Genomic DNA, 20746 nt, shown 5'->3' with positions numbered 1-20746 from the left:
TGTACCGCTGACTTTTTACGCTTTCCACAAGACTTGCTGTTACCAAGGTTTGTTGGCTCCAATCCAGTCGCCGACACCGTAGTAAGCTGCAGACTATGTGGTACACGTCGAATCCAGCAGCTGGTTGTCGTCGACACCTCCTGGACCTCGTGGCTCAAGAGTCATGACACCCGTGATCACCTGAAATCACCCGACGACTGTGGGCATCCAGCTTCCTTGCCCCAGGTGTGAGAAGTTTGCCTGGCATATGCTGGTCACTAGTTATAGTGGCCACCTTTCACCAATCCAATTCGACTTTTATGGCAGATAAGTTTAAGACAACCTTTTAAAGAAAGCTATCCTAGTGGTAGCTGTGGAGAGCAGCCTTCAGGCTAAGTCTCTGGGGAATGTAAAGCAGCTTGTTTTACCTTATAATCTCTTGAATTACCAAATGAAAGGACACCACACAGGTATATATATAAAATATATACTTTTTTGTTTCTAGACACACTCTACTAATCTCTTTATGAGATTCGAGTTCAGGAACATATGCAAATATCAACGTTTCACAATAAGTTAAGCACAAATATGGCTGGGGCCCTAGGGGCGTACCAGACCATATACAAAAAAAGAGGTTTAGGAATGTCGACTTGGAAAGGGGACAATGCCTAGGGCCTGTAGAATCTCTGGGGCTTCACTAATCCACTCAAGGCAGGTAAGTAATAGACCCACGGGAGACGCGTGCAGTGTGAGAACACAGCCGCGGGTTCCCTATTGATTTCAATGGAGCAAGTCGCAGTTTGTTTTTAAAGTTTAAGGGTACTTCTAGGAAGCCTACAAGCAAGTCACTTACAAGGTAAGTAGTTCGAGGGCCAACACCTACAGGAGCACCGGAGTGCATGAGTTACCTCACCCAGGGAAGCCGGGTGCATAGGTGTCTTTTGGTGTCGGGTCGCGTCGTCGTTTTCAATGGAAGCCGAAGACGTTTTGCAGCTTGTGAAGGCTGGAGAAGTGTCCGGTGGAATCCAAGGCTGGATTCAGGATGAAGAAGACCTGAACACAGAAGGGACAGTGTTCACAATCACTTGCCAGTGATCCGGGGCCAGGAAGATGGGAGCCCACGGAAGTTGCGTGATTTCAGGTGATCAAGGGTGTTTTGACTCTTCAGCCACGAGGTCCAGGAGGTGTCAACGACAACCAGGACCTGGATTCGGAGTGTCCCACAAGGTCTGCAGCTTACTGAGGTGTTGGCAACTGTATTAGAGCCAACAAGCCTTGGCAACAGCAAGTTGTGTGGAAAGTGAAGAAAATCAGCGGTGCAGACCAGCAAGGTCTGAGGGACTCACCCAGCAAGGGTAAGTCAGGGCAGGCCTGGAGCAACTGCTGCAGATCAGAGCCTATAAATTCTCCCTACTTCCACAGACAGAGTAATTTCACAGTCATGCGCACATACACTCATCATACGCTGGTGGGGCCCATTACACCAAAATTCATTCTATTACTCTATTCACACTGAATATAAGAGGACTCCTTGATCAATCTGCATCTAATTTGAGGTCAATGCAACCAAATTGAATTGTCTCGAGTCATGATTTAAACAGTTTAAACACTTTTAAAATCTCAAATAAATGACAAAGAAATAACCACCCGACATTGAAATTCAAACAGAAACCATTTTATCTAAATTAATTCATAAGGAAAGCCATTCAATTGCAAAATCATTATTCTCATATTTACCTATTCTGGCTAAATGTCGTATTCTAAGTTAGGACAGGTCTCTCAGTAAAGAATCAAAGTCTCTCGAGTCGCCGTCCTTTCAGTCAGCATCGATCCTCTTGAGCATAAGTTCAGGAAGAAGTGGCCTAAGACCCTCTCTAGTCTAGTCATATTTATACTAAAACTTACATATTAAAAGTTACAAACAAGCTCCAAAACGTCCGTTGAGCAGAGCAAGCAGGAAAGGATGTTGGCTTTGCAACATTAGAAAAATCTCCGCTCACGGATATCTCAAAAATAAAAACAAGGAAATAGGAAGTCCAAACTAGATCTGCAACATCCATGGATGCTCTTCTCCGGAATTGTATCACTCACAGTGAAGCCACCACAAGTTTATCAAAAATGTTCATTTGTGACAAATGTTCTCTACCAAGGATAACTTGGCGACCATCCCAGAGTTGTCGTCTTTTCATAACTTTCAGCTCAGACAGAGGCCGAAGTCACCATCAGCAAGGCCTCTCTTCATATTTCATCTACTCAAATGCAGGCTGTAGATGTCGGCCATTTTCTCAACAGGCCAAAATGGACAACTTAATTAAAAAGAGACATAAAACAACGTTACTACATCGTATTGATTATACAGTGTTAATTCCCACTAATACCCTTATGTGTATGTATTTATCTAGCCATTTGCGACATAAAGAAGCATTAAAGCATATTATTTTAAAGTGCAATCACATAACAAACAGCACATTAACCACACTTATTTAATTAATTTGCTCACCAACTTAGTTCACTTATTAATTTAGTCATGCAATTGCATTCCCACGTGTAGTTCTTTCATTAGTAAGGTTGATTAATAAAAAACTTGACAAAACTTAATACTTAGTAGTTAATCATTAGTAATTTTAATTATGACATACAAAAATATAAGCTGATGTTTGGGTTTTAACAGAAAACCCTGCTCCAGCACAACCAGGGGAGTCCTTTGGTTTGATGAGAAAGTCTTCAGGGAACCCACAAGCCAGCCGTCAAGGGATCGCAAAGATGCCTTGTGTGGATTCACTTCACAGGAGCCCACGGTCACTCGGGACGAGGTAGTCCTCTGATTTTTTAGGGAAAGCCTGCTGGAGGCTTGGACCATACGTGGTCTAATGCACAAGTTCGTAGATCTTCGTGAAGGGGTTGCACTTGACAATAGTGCACGGTACCCGGGTTTTGCTGTTCCTCGTCACTCGTGGGGTGCACTCGCCTCAGCTTTGCTGGGGACTCACAATGGCCGTTGAGAAGTCGGAAAATCTACTTCTGGGGCTGCAGGTACTTTGGACTCAAGCGGCAGCGGTAAAGTTTGTGACCGTTGATTCAAGTTTTTGGTGCCTGCCAAGCAGGGGAGTCACTCCTTGACTCCAAAGGAGATTCTTCAGTCTGGCCAGGATTCTTCTTGTAGAGCGTCGTCCAGGGATATCTGATTTGCAATGGCAAGGTTTCCCTATCTTATACTAAAGGAAAGGGAGGGACTAGCTCTATGACCACTCCTCTGGGAGGGTCAGGGGAGTGGGTGGTTACACCCACTTCCCTTTGTCCAGTTTTGTGCCAGAGCAGGGGCAGGTAGCCCCTGAACCGGTTTGAGCTGGCATATGCATAGAGGAGCCTACTGCTCCCCCAGTGCAGGACTTCAAAGCACTCTAGGAGTGCGCCCACCCAGCCCCAATACACTAAATCCTGCCTGGAAGGTGGTGACACCTCCATGTGACAGGATGCCTATTGTTGGGCTTCCTCCACTGCGAGTTTCAGTCAGCAGCAGGAGGGCAGCCCAGTGTCTGTGCTGGTGGCATGCATTTTGTGATGCCAGGGCTCTTTCAGATTTCTGCCGTGTTTCAGTAGGAACATGTCTTCCCCTCTAGAAGGGTGGGATCATACTCCCACACCAGTTACTGGTGTGGGGGTATGATTCCAAGTTTTTTGACACCAAACACGAAATTTTTTATTGCAGTCATTCCAAAGTTAGCATTTACCGCTAGGGTATAATGCACTTAAGAGTATATGGTTTAAGCGCATCCACAAGCAGCCACAGAGAATAGACTCTTCCAGCTGCAGAGGGACCCTGCTCATGCAGAGGCACCCCCTCACATTGTAAACGAAGCACCCTGCCCTCAGGATTGATAGGGCCTGCCTTAGGGGTGACTGATAGGTTTATATGTATGTGTAAGGTGTGATATAGGGAACCTATACGTCAGTGAGGAGTGCTAACACTACCTCACCCAGGTTGCAGTAGCAGGCCTGTGGTGACAGATTTAGTCTGCTTCCCAGGGGTGGCATAATACATGCTTCAGCCCCTGGTAGGCCAGTGAAGTACCTATGCCCTTGGTACCTAAGGTACCATATACTAGGTGCTCATAAGGTACCACAGTATCCAATCACTAGTGCATCTAATATGCACTCCAAGTTGTTTAGAGAGAACAGAGATACTGGGGCCCTGATTAGCAGGGACCCAGCTAGACTACATCCAGAAACCAGTGTGAACATCAGAAAAAAGTGGGGGCAACATAAGTACAGATCCTACTCTCCTACACCGGGTCACTGCCAAGTGACTTTGAACACTGTCTCCTCTGCTTTCAGGTCTTCTTTCTTCTGAATCCAGCCTTGGATTCCACCGGACACCACTTCTGTCTTCACAAGCAGCAAGTCTTCTTTGGCTCCCATTGAAAATGACGCCGCGACTCGACACCAAAAGACACCTATGCACCCAGCTTCCCTGGGTGAGGTAACTCCTGCACTATGGTGCTCCTGTATGTTAGGCTCTAGAACTACTTACCCTGTAAGTGACTTTCTTGTAGACTCTCCCGAAGTATCCTAAAACTTTAAAATTCCAACAGCGACTTGCTCCATTGAAGTCTATTTGGATCCGCGGCTGTGTTCTCACACTGCACGCGTCTCCCGTGGGTCCTTTACTTACATGCCTTGGGTAGATTAGTGAGGACCCAGCGCTTCCGAAGGCCCTAGGCCTTGTCTCTTCCCAAGTCGATATTCCTAAACCTCTTTTTTAGTATATGGTCTGGTACGCCCCTAGGGCCCCAGCCATATTTGTGCTTAACTTGTTGTGAAATGTTGATTTGTGCATATGTGCCTGACTTCTAATTTCATAAAGAGATTAGCAGAGAGTTGTTAGTAATAAATACATATATTATTTATATATATACCTGTGTGGTGTCCTTTCATTTAGTAATTCAAGAGATTATAAGGTAAAACAATCTGCTCTACATTCCTCTAAAGACTTAGCCTGAAGGCTGCTCTCCACAGCTACCACTAGGATAGCTTTCTTTAAAAAGTTGTCTTAAACCTATCTACCGTAAGAGTCGAATTGTACTGGTGCAAGGTGGCCACTTTAACTAGTGACCAGCATATACCAGGCCAACTTCTCACAGTGTGGAACCCACGTTGCAAAAGACTTAGTGAAGCAGGGGGGCGTGACTTAGCGCCCAGCGAGTATGGCTGCGTCCCTGTGAGACTCCGAGGACCGGGCGGGTGCAATGCGCCGTCTAAACAGCTAACGCGGAACTTTTCAGCTTATCGCCGGCATGAATGGTCACCCGCTGTCTGGGGACACCAGGCGCTTCTATTTTTAATAGTAAGGAGGCTTTATTTGACTGGCATGATTGCAGTGCAACGTTGCTCGTATTGCGGCTGCCATTTTGTGTGACTGTGACGCGCTACGAATGCCTCCTTCTTTCACTCAAGCGGACTTAATGTCATCAGCGCTGTGCCCATCATCTGGCTGTTTGTCACCAGCTTGACCTCTACGCCCCATCCTTTATAGAGCCCTTGCAGGACATAACCAATAGTGAGGAAGTTGTTGCTTTTACTCACGTCAGCCACCTTTGCAATATAGCCGCCATTTTGTTTTTGGCCCATCTGGGATATGGCTGTCCCTTTTTCCAACGCGCTGAATAGTCACATTTTTTCATTGTGGGTCCAAATGTGTTACTTTTGAAGTACTCCTAAGCTGCATTAACTACAGGGTGGTCCTCCTGGAGTCCTACGCCTCGTTTTTTTTAGTTCTTTGAGGCGGTGGAATAGCCAGTTCCACTTCATGATACCCACTGATATTTACCTCATGATATCACTATACGCCACTCCTCTTGGGCAGAATTTCTGCTTCTTCCTTTGCTGCGAGACGTCAATGGCTGTATTCCAATATTGAAACAAATCGAATTTTCCTGCAGCACGCAAACCTCTCTGACTTACAGGCCCTTACTTTAAGCTCTACATCTAGGACATGGAGTTGCTTTTGCAGGAGATAAGGGCTCTTAGACCCTTCGATGAAGAGACAAATTCCAAGCTACAGGTATTGTCTGATAAGTGGTCTCAATTGGACTCGCGACTTAACATTGTGGAGCAATCTGTGTCATCTTATGCAGACATCTCCAAGACTATTCCATCTTTGCAGTCACAGGTTAATGCGCTCCACAAGCAGACTGAGGATCTTGAAAATCGCAATAGAAAGAATAATCTACGTTTATATGGCTTAGTGGAAGGCTCGGAAGGGTCAGACCCCATCGGTTTCTTTAAAACTTTCCTTCCTAAGATACTTCACTTGCCAGAAGCCCCTGAGTTGAATATTCAACGTGCTCACAGGCTGGGATGGATTTCTACCAATAGTGCTTCCTCGCAACGCCCAAGAGGAGTTATTCTTTACTTCCTGGAATATACGGATTTATTAAAAGTTCTTTCAGCTGCTAAATCCATCCAGAAAATTTCCTGGTCTGGCTCAACTCTGTTTTTTGCGCAGGACTATTCAAGGGCTACAGCTGCCAGACGCAAGGCCTTTCTTAACTTGAGATCTGATTTACGCTCAATGGGAGCTAGATATGGTCTATACCACCATTGTCTATTCAAAGTGACTTACAACAACAATACAACTTCTTATGAGGATACACTATGTCTCCAGAGTTTAAATCAATTCCCACAAGATGTATCATATGAACTCATCGCGACCTTCTTCTTCACATGTCACATGATATTTTCTTTCGAATTTTGTGTTTAATGGTTTTGCATTGATGCATTGGGCATGTATTTCTAAGTTCCAGTTAGTTGGTTTGTAAACATCTGTTCACTGTTCTACATTTAGGTGTCTGCTAACTTTATACTTTTTTTTTATCTCTACAGTTATGCTGTTGTCTTGGCGTTTTCCCCATTCGGTCCAGTTTCAGCCTCCCTTTGACGCTTGTCTGGTCCATGTGGTTCTACCTACCCCTACATCCATGTTTCCTTTATGTAGGTATGTGTTTTGTTTTGTATTTTGTTTTTTGTTTTGTTTTGTTTATTTTTGTTCATGAATTCTCAGGTGTCTTTTTTAACATACTTCCTCTGTTACTGTCTTTTGTTCCATATCTTTTTCTTTTTACACATTTCAGTGTTCTCCTACCTTTAATTTCTAAATTACTCCATAGTGCTTTTTCTTTTCTCCATCGCGCATTGATGGTACTGTTTTTGTCTTCTTTCTTTCCTGCCTCTTTTACTCATTCTTCCTCTTCGGATATTTATATTCTTTATTCTCCTGTTCTCTATTCTTCTCTCTCTTCCTTATCTGCTATCATATTTTTGCTTTTTCTCTTCTTTCAATTCTTCCTATACTGGCACCTTTTGGCCCTCTATAATTTTTTAATGCACTGGAGATCTATTGCTAAATATTGTTATTTGAATTTTCTCTTTTTTATTCGTTTCAATTTCAATGCTTTATTTTTCTTTACCTTGTTGGTTCTCGTATTTATACTCTTTCAACTTATTGACTTGGACTTTTGTTGTATGTTGCTACTCTTTTTTCTAATCTATGCCACTTAAATTAGTCTCGTGGAATGTTAGGGGTCTCAATTCTCCTATAAAGAGACAAAGAGTTTTGACCCACCTGGCTAAGTTGAATATTGTTTTTCTTCAAGAAACACACCTTACTGACACTGAGTCTTTAAAATTGAAAAGAGGCTGGGTGGGTGAAGTTTATTTTTCTTCTGGGGATGGTAAACGAAATGGGGTTGCGATATTGTGTCGCAAATCTCTCCCTATTACGATGTTATTACAGGAACCTGATGATAAAGGGAGATGGCTCCTTGTTAAATTGTTACTGAAGGATGTTCCAATCTCCCTTTTCAATGTTTATGCTCCTACCATTGGAGATGTTTCCTTTTGGTCTGTTTTAGCTAGGCAAATCTCTACTTGTATTGATGATAATTTTATATTGGCAGGAGATTGCAATCAAGTGTTTGACCCTTTTATAGACAGGAATTCTAAGGTACCTTTTACTCCTAACAAAATACACGGGTCATTTACTCACACTATCACCCAACATAAATTGTTAGATGCATGGCGTCTTTGTAACCCCGCCACCAGAGAGTATTCCTTTTACTCTCCGGTCCATCATACTCAATCACGAATCAACCACATTTTTGTTTCCCACAACATTTCACAATCTCTTATGCACGCAGATATTGGCCCAATTCTTTTGTCGGATCATGCGCCCGTCTCAATAGGTTTCGATTTACTGCCTACGAAGGACGCCCCTAGAAGATGGCATTTCAACAATGCTCTTCTTTTAGATTCACAGTTTTCTACATCTTTTATTTCCTTTTCCGCTGATTATTTCGAGAGGAATCGTACAGAATCCTTGTCCCTTTCAACCATTAGGGATGCCTTTAAGGCCTCAGCAAGGGGTTTTATCATCAGTTATGTGGCAAAGAAACGCAAATTAGCGCGTAACACTCTTACTAATCTCCTCCAACGTATTAAGAAACTGGAAGATTCATATTATACCTCCAAGTCAGAGGTCTGCTTAAATTCCCTTATTGAGGCGAAGATGCAATTTAACCGAAAATCCACAGATGATGCTTCACTTTACTTACTGACATCTAGTGCGAAATTTTATGGGGGTAAAAATAAAGCAGGGAAATTATTGGCCAATTATTTAAAGACTCGCCACAAAAAATTAAATATTGACTCTATCTTTGATGAAAATACGGTTTTAAAATTCAAGGATGATGAGATTTTGAATGAGTTTTCTCTTTTCTATAAATCTTTATACTCTTCGGAGATTCAACCCACGAATCATTCTCTCTCACATTTTTTCTCCACCATTCAACAACCAACACAGGATCTTCCGGATCTCTCTCACTTGGAATCTGAGCTCACTCAGAATGAATTGTTGGAGGCTCTTCGAAAACTTAAAAAGGACAAAGCTCCGGGCCCAGATGGCTTCACAGTCGAATTTTTTGTTCATTTTTCTAAATTCTTGATACCCAAATTACATTTGCTTTGTACTTTTTTTTACTCCTCTGCAAGTTCTTCTGGTTCTTTCTCGGAAGCGCATATCTGCCTCATTCCTAAAGAGGGCAAAGACCCCAAATATTGCAAAAACTACAGACCTATTTCATTAGTCAACATTGACTATAAAATCTTTTCTAAAACTTTACCAATGCGTTTGGACTCTTACTTACCAAAATTGTTAGGAAGGGAACAATCTGGCTTTGTTAAAGGCCGTATCATTACGGACAAAACACAACTCTTTTTGGACGTTTTATCTAAGTATTCACATATGAAGCACTCGTTGGCAGCAACCGCGCTAGACGCCGAGAAGGCTTTTGATCGGGTCGAATGGAAGTATCTTTTATATGCTCTCAAATGGTTTGGCTTTGGTCCCAATTTTACGACCCTAGTCTCCCTCCTTTATTCTAATCCACGTGCTGCGGTCTGCGCTAATGGCCTAATCTCCCCTTTCTTTATTTTAGAGAGAGGGGTGCGTCAAGGGTGCCCCCTTTCCCCGTTTTTATTCAACCTTGCCCTAGAACCTATTTTGTCTAAAATACGTCAAAACAATGCTATTTACGGTTTTCAAACATTAGATGTTCATATCAAGCTTGCAGCCTATGCAGATGACATTTTGCTATTCGTTTCCAGACCAGAGGTCTCCATTCCAGCTTTCTTAGCAGAAGTGAAATCTTACTCCTTTATATCTGGTTATAAATTAAATAACGATAAATGTGAAATGTTACCGTTAACCGCGCACACGTTTAGTTCAGATTTCCAAGCTTCTCAGTTTAAATGGAGTTCTACCCACATTAAATACCAGTGTCTGCATTTCACGTCCTCAATTTCTGAAACAGTAGATTTATGCATGAACAAATGTATTCAGAAAATTCCTGACCTGACTTCCAAATGGCATCCTCTCTACTTGTCCTGGTGGGGTCGTTTAGACACCATCAAGATGATGGTATTGCCCATTGTTCTCTACATTATTTCTAATATTCCGATTCCAATTGTAGCAAAATTCTTCAAGAGGATCAACTCCATCCTATCCGCTTTCCTATGGGGTAAGAAGACACCTCGAATGTCCTTGCAAAAGTTAACTCGCCCTAAATCGGAGGGTGGAGTTAATTTTCCAAACTTCAAGTATATCACAAAGCTTTCTTGCTTCGCCAAGCTTCTTCTTGGTTGATGGATTCTACAGACGACTGTCGCCTCTGGACTTTAATGGAGCGCCATTTTCTTTCTCCCTATTCTTTCCGTGAATATCTTTCTTTTTCCCGTAAACCACAGTCCGCCTTTACCCCTATATTAAAACACACTTCCAAGTTACTTGTTGTGCCTTCTCATGAAGCTGTTATTAGCAAGGAATCTTTTCTAAACTCTACCATTTGGCATAATAAAAGTTTAACGATTAATAACAAACCTTTTTATTGGAGAAGTTGGAGAGCTAGGGGTTTGGTATGGATCCATCAGTTATTTTCAAACAGACTTTCTCTCTCCCAACTTCCTCTATTAATAAATATAATGTACTCAAAAAAACTGTGCTGGAATCTGTTTCCCATTGCCTAACCACACAAGATACTTCTCTTATTCCAGAATCACATTCCGGACTTCAGTCATTGTTATTGACTAAACCCACCGCTTCAACTATTTATACTCTTTTGCACAACCCTAATATCACTAGGCAGAAGACTAAAATCGAGGCGGCTTGGGAACAAGACTTCAATACTTCTTGGCCACTATCAATGTGGAAAGACGTATGGATTAAAATACGCAAATCCTCTAGAGCAGCAAACACCACACAAACATTATTTTTCATTTATAATAGACAATTACTCACACTGGCTAAATTAAGTAGGAGAATCCTAACTGTTTCAGATTTATGTTGGACTTGTTCCTCTTCAGACTTTTGGATGCAGGTATGGTCTAGGATTAATTCTATCTTTAATACTGCATTTCCCTTTTCTTTTACCCACATTTTTCTGGGCAGTCTCTCTCCCATTTGGGATAATGTATCTTTCAATGTTAAAATTATTGATTTGTTATTAGCAATTGCCTTTCAGCAGATCACTGTTAATTGGAAAGACTCTAGAAAAATTTCCTATAAAATTTGGTGTTTTACCGTTTGTCATAATCACAGATGAGATACTGCTTTTGTATTTCCCCCTCACTTAGCTGCAAAACGTGCAGATTTGTGGTCACCAGTAATAACATATATTGATGCTAGTGCCAAATGTTTCTCTTTACCTACTCCTTCCCAAGAGGAAGTTCTTAAGCCACCTTAACTTCCCTAATTATTCCATAGTTCTCTATACAGTTATTTAAATAGCCTTATTGAGTGATCTCCGTCAATTCTTACGCACCTCTAGTTGAATGTTAAAAGTCCAATCCTTTACACTTCTTATGTAGTATACTTGAAATGTATTGATGTTTGCTTAATATTGTATATTGTACTATTGACACCTTGACTTTTCTTTCAATAAAAATATTTGAACTGAAACAGACTTAGTGAAGCAAATCTTACCTTAATGACTCGCAATGCGGCATCGCAGAGATGATAGTAACCCACCTCTTCAATGCCCTACCTGTGCTTCTAGGAAATTAGTATTATTTCCAGGATAAAATGGCTAAAGCCCAGGGAAGAGGGTCTTCTGTGTTGTTTTTCTCTTTTCCTTTTTCCTGTTATCGAACCTTAAAACAAATGAGTCTTATTATTTAGTGGTCCCAGGTTCCTTCTATGGACTCACTCCTCCTCTTGTGGCTTGGGTTACTTCTTTCAATTGTGCATCCCTGTGATAAACTGGGAAAGTGGACAGCTCTCTAACGACGAAGGGTTTGATTGGCGTCTCTGAGTCCTTCTCAATTAGGGATAGTTTGGCATAACATTATTCCCGATTTGCATGGCATTTTTTCCCAATGAATCCACTTACATTCATAGGTTCTTGTAACTCATGGTCCTTGTGGTGTTAATTCACACCTTTACAAGTCTTTGACCTCTCTTGAATTTTTCGAATTGGCATGCACAATATAATGTATTCAAGCTGGTACCTTGGAGATGGCTTGCACAATTTCTTTAATCAAATCATTGCCTTGGAGTTTGACCTGCACAACGTCTGTAATCAAATTGTTATCTAGAAGTTGAAGGAGGTGTTGGTAAGTGTTTACTTAATCGTGTTCTTTGTAGGTTTTCTTCCGGTAGATGAGACCACGATTCGGGCGGAGCGGGTCTACAGAAATACTGAGGTGGATACCGGGAGCTGCAGGTAAGTGTTAGTGGTCAGGATCCTTGAAGCAAAGCTTGTATAACATTCTGGGCCCAGTTTATATGCAACTGCGTCCAAGATGACCGTCGAGATTTGCCGAACCATCAGAAATGGCAGTCACACACTGCTTGCATCTCCTAATGAGAGTAAGCACGTCTCAAAATAACTAAATGTAACAGTGACAGGGATCGAGTTTGTTAACTTCTTTGAATTACAGTACTAGGGGGGGGTGAGATATTTCATAGTCGATAAAATGTGCAAGCCACATAGCTGGGGGGCTGAGATATGTAATCAATAAGGTGTGTCAGCACCGATAAGAGCCAGTGATTGTTCAGGATGTCTTCTGGCAGGGTTGCTAAGGGCTATCTCTACGGGTTGTGGGGAAGATTTCCTCCATCTCTGACATATTGGGTCACACCCTTGGCCATTTAGGGCTTTACATCAAACATCACAAAAGGTGATGGGAGGAATGCCTGCAAGAAGTTCACCCATTGTCAATTGCTCAGGGTAGCATTCCACTGCGTTGTTCTTTTGGCCACCATACCACCTCAGTTTGGACCCAGCCGTGAGCAAATCAGTCTTAACACTCCTCCAATGAGTAGATTAGGAGCCCCTATTTCTGTGTCTCTATATGTTTCTGCCTCCTTGCTTCCTATTCTCGTACATGGGCCTTCGTCAAGATAGGTCCTTTCCATACAAGTCATACTCATTGCTTATTTAAGCCATAAAATAAGGTTATTCTGCGGAGAAGAAAAATATACACACTCATACGGAATTGAAAAGGGGTACTAATGAATGATAAACCCCCTTGCTCCAGACTCAATAAGCGGGCCGTATGAAGGAAATAACTACCCTTTAGCTTGTGCCTCTGGCATCTAATGGAACACTTGTGTGCAGGTGTTCATCTCCTTGCGCCCGAGGCTTGGCAAAATGAAGAAAATTCAGCTTGTGTACCAGCAACCTTTTTGTGTTATCCTATAATTTAGAAAACAAACCGATAGCTGCAACATGTTAATATTGAGGTTTTCGTTTATTAACATTGACAAGGCCCGAATGTTGTAGGAAATGTCTCATGGGAGTCTGAAGCCTGTTTAGTAAAAGCAATTAAATTAATACTCGTGTCTCCAGCTCTTTAAAGAATATTTTGCAGCGGTGAGACTTTTCATTAAATAGTGCAATTAGTTTGGTAGTCAGAATATCCATTTTTATGATGCAATGAAATGCCAGTGTTTTCCTGGATTCCAGGCGAACTTGGGTCTGTACAAATATCCTCCCGAGCCAAAACACTGGAGCCGCGTCATTGAAAGAAATGGGCAGCTTGTTTGATTCCGTAGCTTGCCCTGCTCATCTCTCCCATAGTAAAAACGATTTAGGAATAGCTAGTTTTGTGGACCAGTTGGTGGATGGAAAGGCCACCTTGCTGGTTCCCATATGTCAGTAGAAAGGAGGGAGCAGATTTATGTTTCCTGGCGGATCCCTGCAAATCAGCAGGGATGCGGCAGGAAAGATGCGTCACGCAAGTTTACCCTTGCGCCACCACAGATGCGCCGCATTTACAATGCAGCGCATCGTGGCGCAAGGATAAACAGATGCGTGACGCATCTGATGGCATAAGGGCGGCGCATTGCTGGAGTCGTGTCGCAAGCACGACGCAACTCCAGCAATGCTCAGGGGCTGCCCATACCTAACATGCTGCGTCATGCCTTACGCCTGCTTCAAGCAGACGCAGGGTTTTGACGCAGCAGCGTCGGAAAAGTGACTCAGTGAAATCTTGTAGATTTCACTGCGTCACTTTTCCGAGGCTTTTTCCGATGGAACACCCACACTGCATACATTAAACCTGATGCAGGTTTAATGTAGCCCAGGGCTTTACAACGTGACACATCTCCCTAGATGCGTCATGTTGTAAATAAGGCGCAACATGGCGCATGGTTTACGCCGCCGCTGCATCACAAAAGTGACGCAACGGCGGCGTAAATGTCTCGCAAGGGGCTTGTAAATCTGCCCGAGATGTCTAACCCATTCCTGTGTAACGTGCATCCGTAGCAAGGGCTGGTGTCATTGTCTAGGACACTGACAAATGTTCATAACATTTGAAGTCACCACCTTTCCAGATTTGAACGGCAGATTCCACTGCCTCTCCACAGATGTGATCTTACTTTCCCAGACTAGTGTCTTGTACCAGCATTTAAGTGAAGCTACCTCTTCCATAGCTCCTGGTGGTAATATTGTTTATGGTAGGGCTCTAAGGGGCAGATTTACGTTCCCTGGCGCATCCCTGCAAATCAGCAGGGATGTGCCAGGGAAGATGCGTCATGCAAGTTTGCCCTTGCGCCACCGCAGATACGCCGCATTTACAATGTGGGGCATCGTGGCGCAAGGATCAGCAGATGCGTGACGCATCTGCCGGCGTAAGGTTGGCGCAGTGCTGAAGTTGTGTCACAAGCGCGATGCAACTCCAGCACTGTTCCAACCTGCCCTATCCCTAACATGGTGCGTCAAGCCTTACGCTTGCTTGAAGCAGGCGTAAGGATTTGACGCACCAGCGTCGGAAAAGTGACTGCGTGAAATCTTGTAGATGTCACTGCGTCACTTTTCCGAGGCGTTACTGCACCGGAACACCCCCCCCCCTGCACCGGAACGCCCACATGAAACCTGACGCAGGTGTCATGTGGCACAGGGCTTTACAACGTGACGCATCTCCCTAGATTCGTCATGTTGTAGATGGGATGCAACGTGGCGCATGGTTTACACCGCCGCTGCGTCACAAAAGTGACGCATCGGCGGCGCAAAAGTGGCACAAGGGCATTGTAACTCTGCCCCTAAGTTTCTTATTTGGGTGTCCTTCTCCTTCCTGACCTCCCATGTAAACCAAGCATAGACAATTTGCTTGAAAGCTTTTAGTTGCTCATGAATTTCACATGATGGCGCAAAAAACACACGGAGAGACAACACACGGAGAGACTAAGACCATTCTTCTAAGTCCATGCTCAGTTTTTCTCCATCCAGCAGACTTAAGGTGCAGGCAAAAATCCTCTGAACTGTCGCCTAGTGTTGGATCTTCTCACAATACAACTGATTCCCATTTTATCCTTTTTATTTTTGGATTCTCAAAATGTCACCCAAACACTCTGTTGGCATTGCCTTAGTTTTACTACGTTGTCTTAAAGATATTAGAGTTGGGTGATTTTATTCTTGAGCAAATTTCAAAGTATAATCAATGCTTACAGGACAGCATTGACCAAAAAATCACGATCTAACATCCCTCTATAGGAAAATAAGTATTAAACCTAGACTAAAGGATGCCTGGTGCCAGTGGCAGCTGGTAACATTTCAAAGTGTCAGGGTGTAATCCTTGCCCCAAATTACAGAAAGTGGGTGAAGCGAATGAGCCTGACTTCTTGTAGGAGCCTTCGGTGGAGGGAGCGGGGGATCTCCACAAAAAGAATGTTAAATATTATATTGAAGTGCATTTTAAAGGTCAATGGTCAAACAAATCTTTTTAAAAGACAAAGAGTCTAAAGGGCACTTATTACATATTTGAGTACTTCCAAGGTGCGCTAAGCCAACAAAGCCCGATGTTCAAGAGGAGGTGACCCAATTTCTTTATGCTGCCCTCCAATAATAACTACCTTCATTGTGCCCGGGCCAGCGATTTGTCATGGGGGAAGCATTTGAAATATGTGCTTGCTTACGCCGCCCTATACCTCCTTATTAGCTGGGGCAGGGCCAGGATTTTGTCATGGATACCTTCATATGAAATGGGTGCCTCTTTATGCTTCCTTATATCTCTGTATGCCTCCTTATGCCATGGCTATGAATTTCATACAATATACTAGTGGCAGATTTTTTCCATTGATGTCATCCATATACCAGTGGAGATCCATAAGTCAAATTTACCTCTAGTATGTCAGGCCCAGCATTTTGTCATGGTTAACTGAAGTCCCCACCATGAGCAATGGTAGTCCTCCCTAATGTCAAGAATTACTACCATTGTACCAGTACCATTATTTTGCCATAGGTGCACCATATGCCAAGAATTAATTAAGGTGTGCCAGTGCAAGCCTTTTGCAGTAAGTGCGTATTGTTTCAAGAATTGCCTACGATATGTTAAGTTCATCATTTTGCCATGGGAAACCCGCTCTCCGTAATTTGTCTGCAGTATGCCTGGGCCAGTGGCCAGCAGACTCATAAGAATAACACACTTGCGTACACACACTCATACTCACTAACATTCACATTAATTCTCACTCATTCATACTCCTTCACAGTCTCTCTTTCACTCATTCATTCTCTCTCACTCACACTCATTTGCATGTTCAATTTCATTCAGATTCACTTTCCCTCAGTCCCTATTATTCTCAGTCATTCCCACTCACTGTTTCACGCACTGCCCCTCGTTCTCGCTCACTTCTGTATCTCACTCTTACTTTCATTTGCACACTCACACTGACACACACTTACACAAACACCTTTGCTGATTCATTAACATTCTTGCACACCATCTCACTCATATTTTTACACACTGTCTCACTCACCCTGTCTCACAAGCACGCTGTCACAAAGATGCGGCCGCAATTTGCACACTGTCACAGTCACACACTGTTTCAATCACTAACCTACTTTCTCACTCACATGCTCAATTACACTCACTCTCACTCATTTGTGCACGCACACACACAAAACATTTGAGAGCAATTGTTTATCAACTATCTAGTTCTTGTGCTGGTCCACTGCAGCTCCCAAGCAGGGGCAGGTACACAACTTACTCCTGATTAAGGTTCTGAATCGGAAAACTGAGAGCTGAGGAACGAGCACTGCAAAACCAGATTACTGGCAACATCCAGTCTCTCGAATTTTCACTTCAATCTCCCCATTACGTCACAGGATGGTGTAGTGTCCTAGCCACAAAGGACACGGATGCAAGGTCAGGATTCAGGTAGCTTCTTTATTATCGACCTTTCCTTTCTGATTCCCCCTATCCAATGCCCTTTCCCGGGCATGACTCCGCCTCTTTCCTTATCCCACCCTCAACCCGCCTCCTCAGCCGAGGAGGTCCTAGCACCTAGCGTTTCAACGCAATGCTACATCTCCCCTTTCTTAACAAAATGAGTTAGATCACTTTTTCCACTAAATAACCAAAAGGAATGTTACATAGTTACAGTTCTTCGATCAGACGACTCGGCGGGGACGGGTATTGACGTCTGGACAGTCTAGTTTTCCTCCACCAGGAATCGCTCTCGGTGCATGGTCGCTGATTTCAGTTGCACTCAGTCTCGTTTCTCCAGTGGTAGGACCCTTGAGTAGTTCTTGCACTTTAGGACTACACTTCTGAAAGGGCGCCACATTCCTGGTGATTCTCTTATCATCCGATTCCGCAGTGATCATAGTTCCTTTTTGTTTGGTGACCACTAGGGGAGTTTCATGATAGCGACAATCAGTCTTCTTTTGCTATTCTTTTTTCACCAGTACCCAGTCACCTTCGTGAATCAAGGGCGGTGCAGCTCTTCTACGACGATCTGCATATGTCTTCATTCTCTCCTTCCTGAGTCGGTCAGTGCTAGCAATGTCATCTGGGTCAGAATCACGGAATACTGCTCCATCAGTCCAGTCAACCATGGGTATTATGGTGCGCACTGGCCGGTCCAGCATTAGGGTCGTGGGACACTTACCAGTAGTGGAATGAGTCGTGTTTCTATAGGCCCGCAGGACTTCATTTAGGACCCTTTGAGTGTCTTGTCGCGAGTCGCAACACTGTTGGATGGCTTTCTTTAATGTGGACATAAATCTCTCAATCATTCCGTTAGCCTGTGGCCACAGAGGTGTAATTTTGCGATGCTTGAAGTTGAGATGCTTGGCAAAGTCTGCGAAATCTTGACTGTTGAATGGAGGCCCATTATCCATTTTCACTATTTTGGGAATGCCCCAGGCGGCAAACACTTCATCCAAAACAGGTATTGTGCTAGACGCTTTGGTTGACGCAATGAGTTGTGCAATCGGAAACCGAGAGTACTCATCCATGAGAGCCAGGATATATTGTCCAGACTTAAATGGCACAAAGAAGTCTACAGCAATATGCTGCCACACACCCTCTGGCAATCGGGACATTTGCAGTGGTACAGGAGGATCAGGTCGACTGACCAGTTGACATTGGGGACAGTCCTTCAGTGTGATCTCTACCATTTGATCTAGGACCGGAAACCATACTCGTACCCTCAGTGCTCTCTTGGTGGCCACAATGCCTCTGTGACCTTCATGTGCCAGATTAATAATGCCTTGCCGCAAATGTTTCGGGATGACTATTCGATTGTCTCTTAAGAGCAGACCATTTGTGGCTACTGACAGTTCCTCCTTCACGTGCTTGAAGGCGGCAAGTTCATGTCTGTCAACTGCGCTGTTTGGAGTGTCGACATCTAAGTGTCTCCAGTCATTGTTCTATATACGGCGCTTTACCTCTTGCAGAGTGACATCTTCAAGAGTGGCATCTAAGATGGCTTCCAACGGGACTGCTGGTGGTCGGGCCTGATCCACCACAAAGCATATGTATTCCTCGGCTACAGACGATCTGCACATCGTTGATTCTTTGGGGTGCCTTGACATGTAATCAGCAGGATTTTCTGCTTTTCCGGGCTTGTGCACAATTGTGTATGTTTATTCTTGGAGGCGAAGGCCCCAGCGTTCTATTCTCGGTGGCATCTTAGCTCGAGGATTACCAAAGATGGTAATGAGGGCCTGATGATCGGTGATCAGTGTGAAATGTTTTCCGTATATGAAGATGTGGAAGTGCTCACAGGCCCAGACAACAGCCAGGCTTTCTTTTTCAGGCTGTGAATATGCTTTCTCCGTCTCAGTCAGGCTTCTGCTTGCATAGGCAATTATGTATCGTTGATCACCTTCCGAGTCATATTGAGCAAGAATTGCTCCCAGCCCCACGGGACTGGCATCTACAGTAATTTCTGTCTTTTTCTTCAGATCAAAGTAAGCCATGTTGTCGGATGACTCCACAGCAGCTTTGAATTCGTTGAAGGCTTGTTCACATCCCGCTGATCACTGGAACGGGTGACCTTGTTTTGTGAGCTGACTCAGGGGATAGCTGATGGTTGCATAATCTTGGATATACCGGGCGCAGTAGCTGGCCATCCTTAAAAAGAAGCGAACATCTCCTGCATCCCGGGGGCTGGGGGTGTCATTCAGCGCCACCACTTTGTCTGGATCTGGTCTCATTCCCGCCTGGGAGAAGATATGGCCAAAGAACTTCAGCGTGGACTTGTGGAACTCACACTTGGCTTTATTTAACGTGAGATTGGCTTCCATTAGTGCATGACAGACTCGTTCTAAGGCGGTGTCGTGCTCTTGTGTTGTGGACCCATACACCAGGATATCATCGCTGTAGTTTAGGGCATTGGGGATGTGATGAATCGTTTTCCTAATGGCTTCTTGAAAGATTTCAGCAGCAGAAGACACTCCGAAACTGAGTCTCTTGTGTCGGAAGAGGCCAATGTGCGTTGAAAAAGTTGTGATGTAACGCAACTGCTCATGTAATTCCAGTTGGTGGTAACCTTTATTGAGATCCAGTTTGGAGAATATCTTTGCTCCGTTGAGTGACGCAATCATGTCGCTGATATGTGGCCCGGGTGTCTTTCTCTTTCAATGACGGTGTTGGGCGCCCTCATATCAACACACAGCCGGACTTTGTCAGGTTCACCTTTTTTCGGCACAACGACTACCGGAGAAACACAGGGTGTAGGTCCATCTGTCCTTTCAATGATGTCAACTTTGAGCAGATCTTGTAGCTCCTGTTCAACTGCGTGTTGGAGATGAAAGGGGACCCGTCGATGGTGTTGAGCTACTGGAGTTATTTGTTCGTTAATGTGTAATCGAATTTGACAATGAGCCATCTTTCCCAGGCCAGCAAATAGCTTTGGAAATTTTTGAGCCACATCAAGTTCGTCATCAACCCTGTACAAAATGTCCACTAGTCTTAGCCGCTCGGCAGTCAGAAGACTCAGAAGGCAATCAGCCTCTGGCCCTTTAATGACATGGATGTAAGCAGGAATGTTGCGATCTTGATATGTGAGATGCGTTGAGAACTTCCCCAAGCACGGGAGTGGCTTTTTGGACATCCAAGTGTAAACTCTCACATGAGCAGGGCTTAGTCGCGGTGGTGATTTCATCCTCTGATATTCCGCCACTGGTATATAGTTTAGAGAAGCTCCGCTGTCCATCACAAATTTGGTCCAGTGCTTGCCGATTTGGATGCTGAGCTGAGGATATTTCTTCAGTCGGTCGGGGTCAGCGACCATACACACATATTCATCACTGTCCTGCGAGATGGAAGACAGTGACCTTGATTCTTGAGAAGACGTGTGTCGAGATCGATAGCTTCGGCGAGACTGGCAGCTGGAGCGGGAGGATCCTGTTGACGAGTCTCTGTGATCACATACTGCTTTGGCCTGATGACGCTTGCTCACAGATCGAGATGACCTTTCGTGATC

The sequence above is a fragment of the Triturus cristatus genome, chromosome 5_2, assembly GCF_964204655.1.
Source record: "Triturus cristatus chromosome 5_2, aTriCri1.1, whole genome shotgun sequence".
NCBI classification, from domain to species: domain Eukaryota; kingdom Metazoa; phylum Chordata; class Amphibia; order Caudata; family Salamandridae; genus Triturus; species Triturus cristatus.
Note: the sequence above shows the minus strand (reverse complement) of the source record.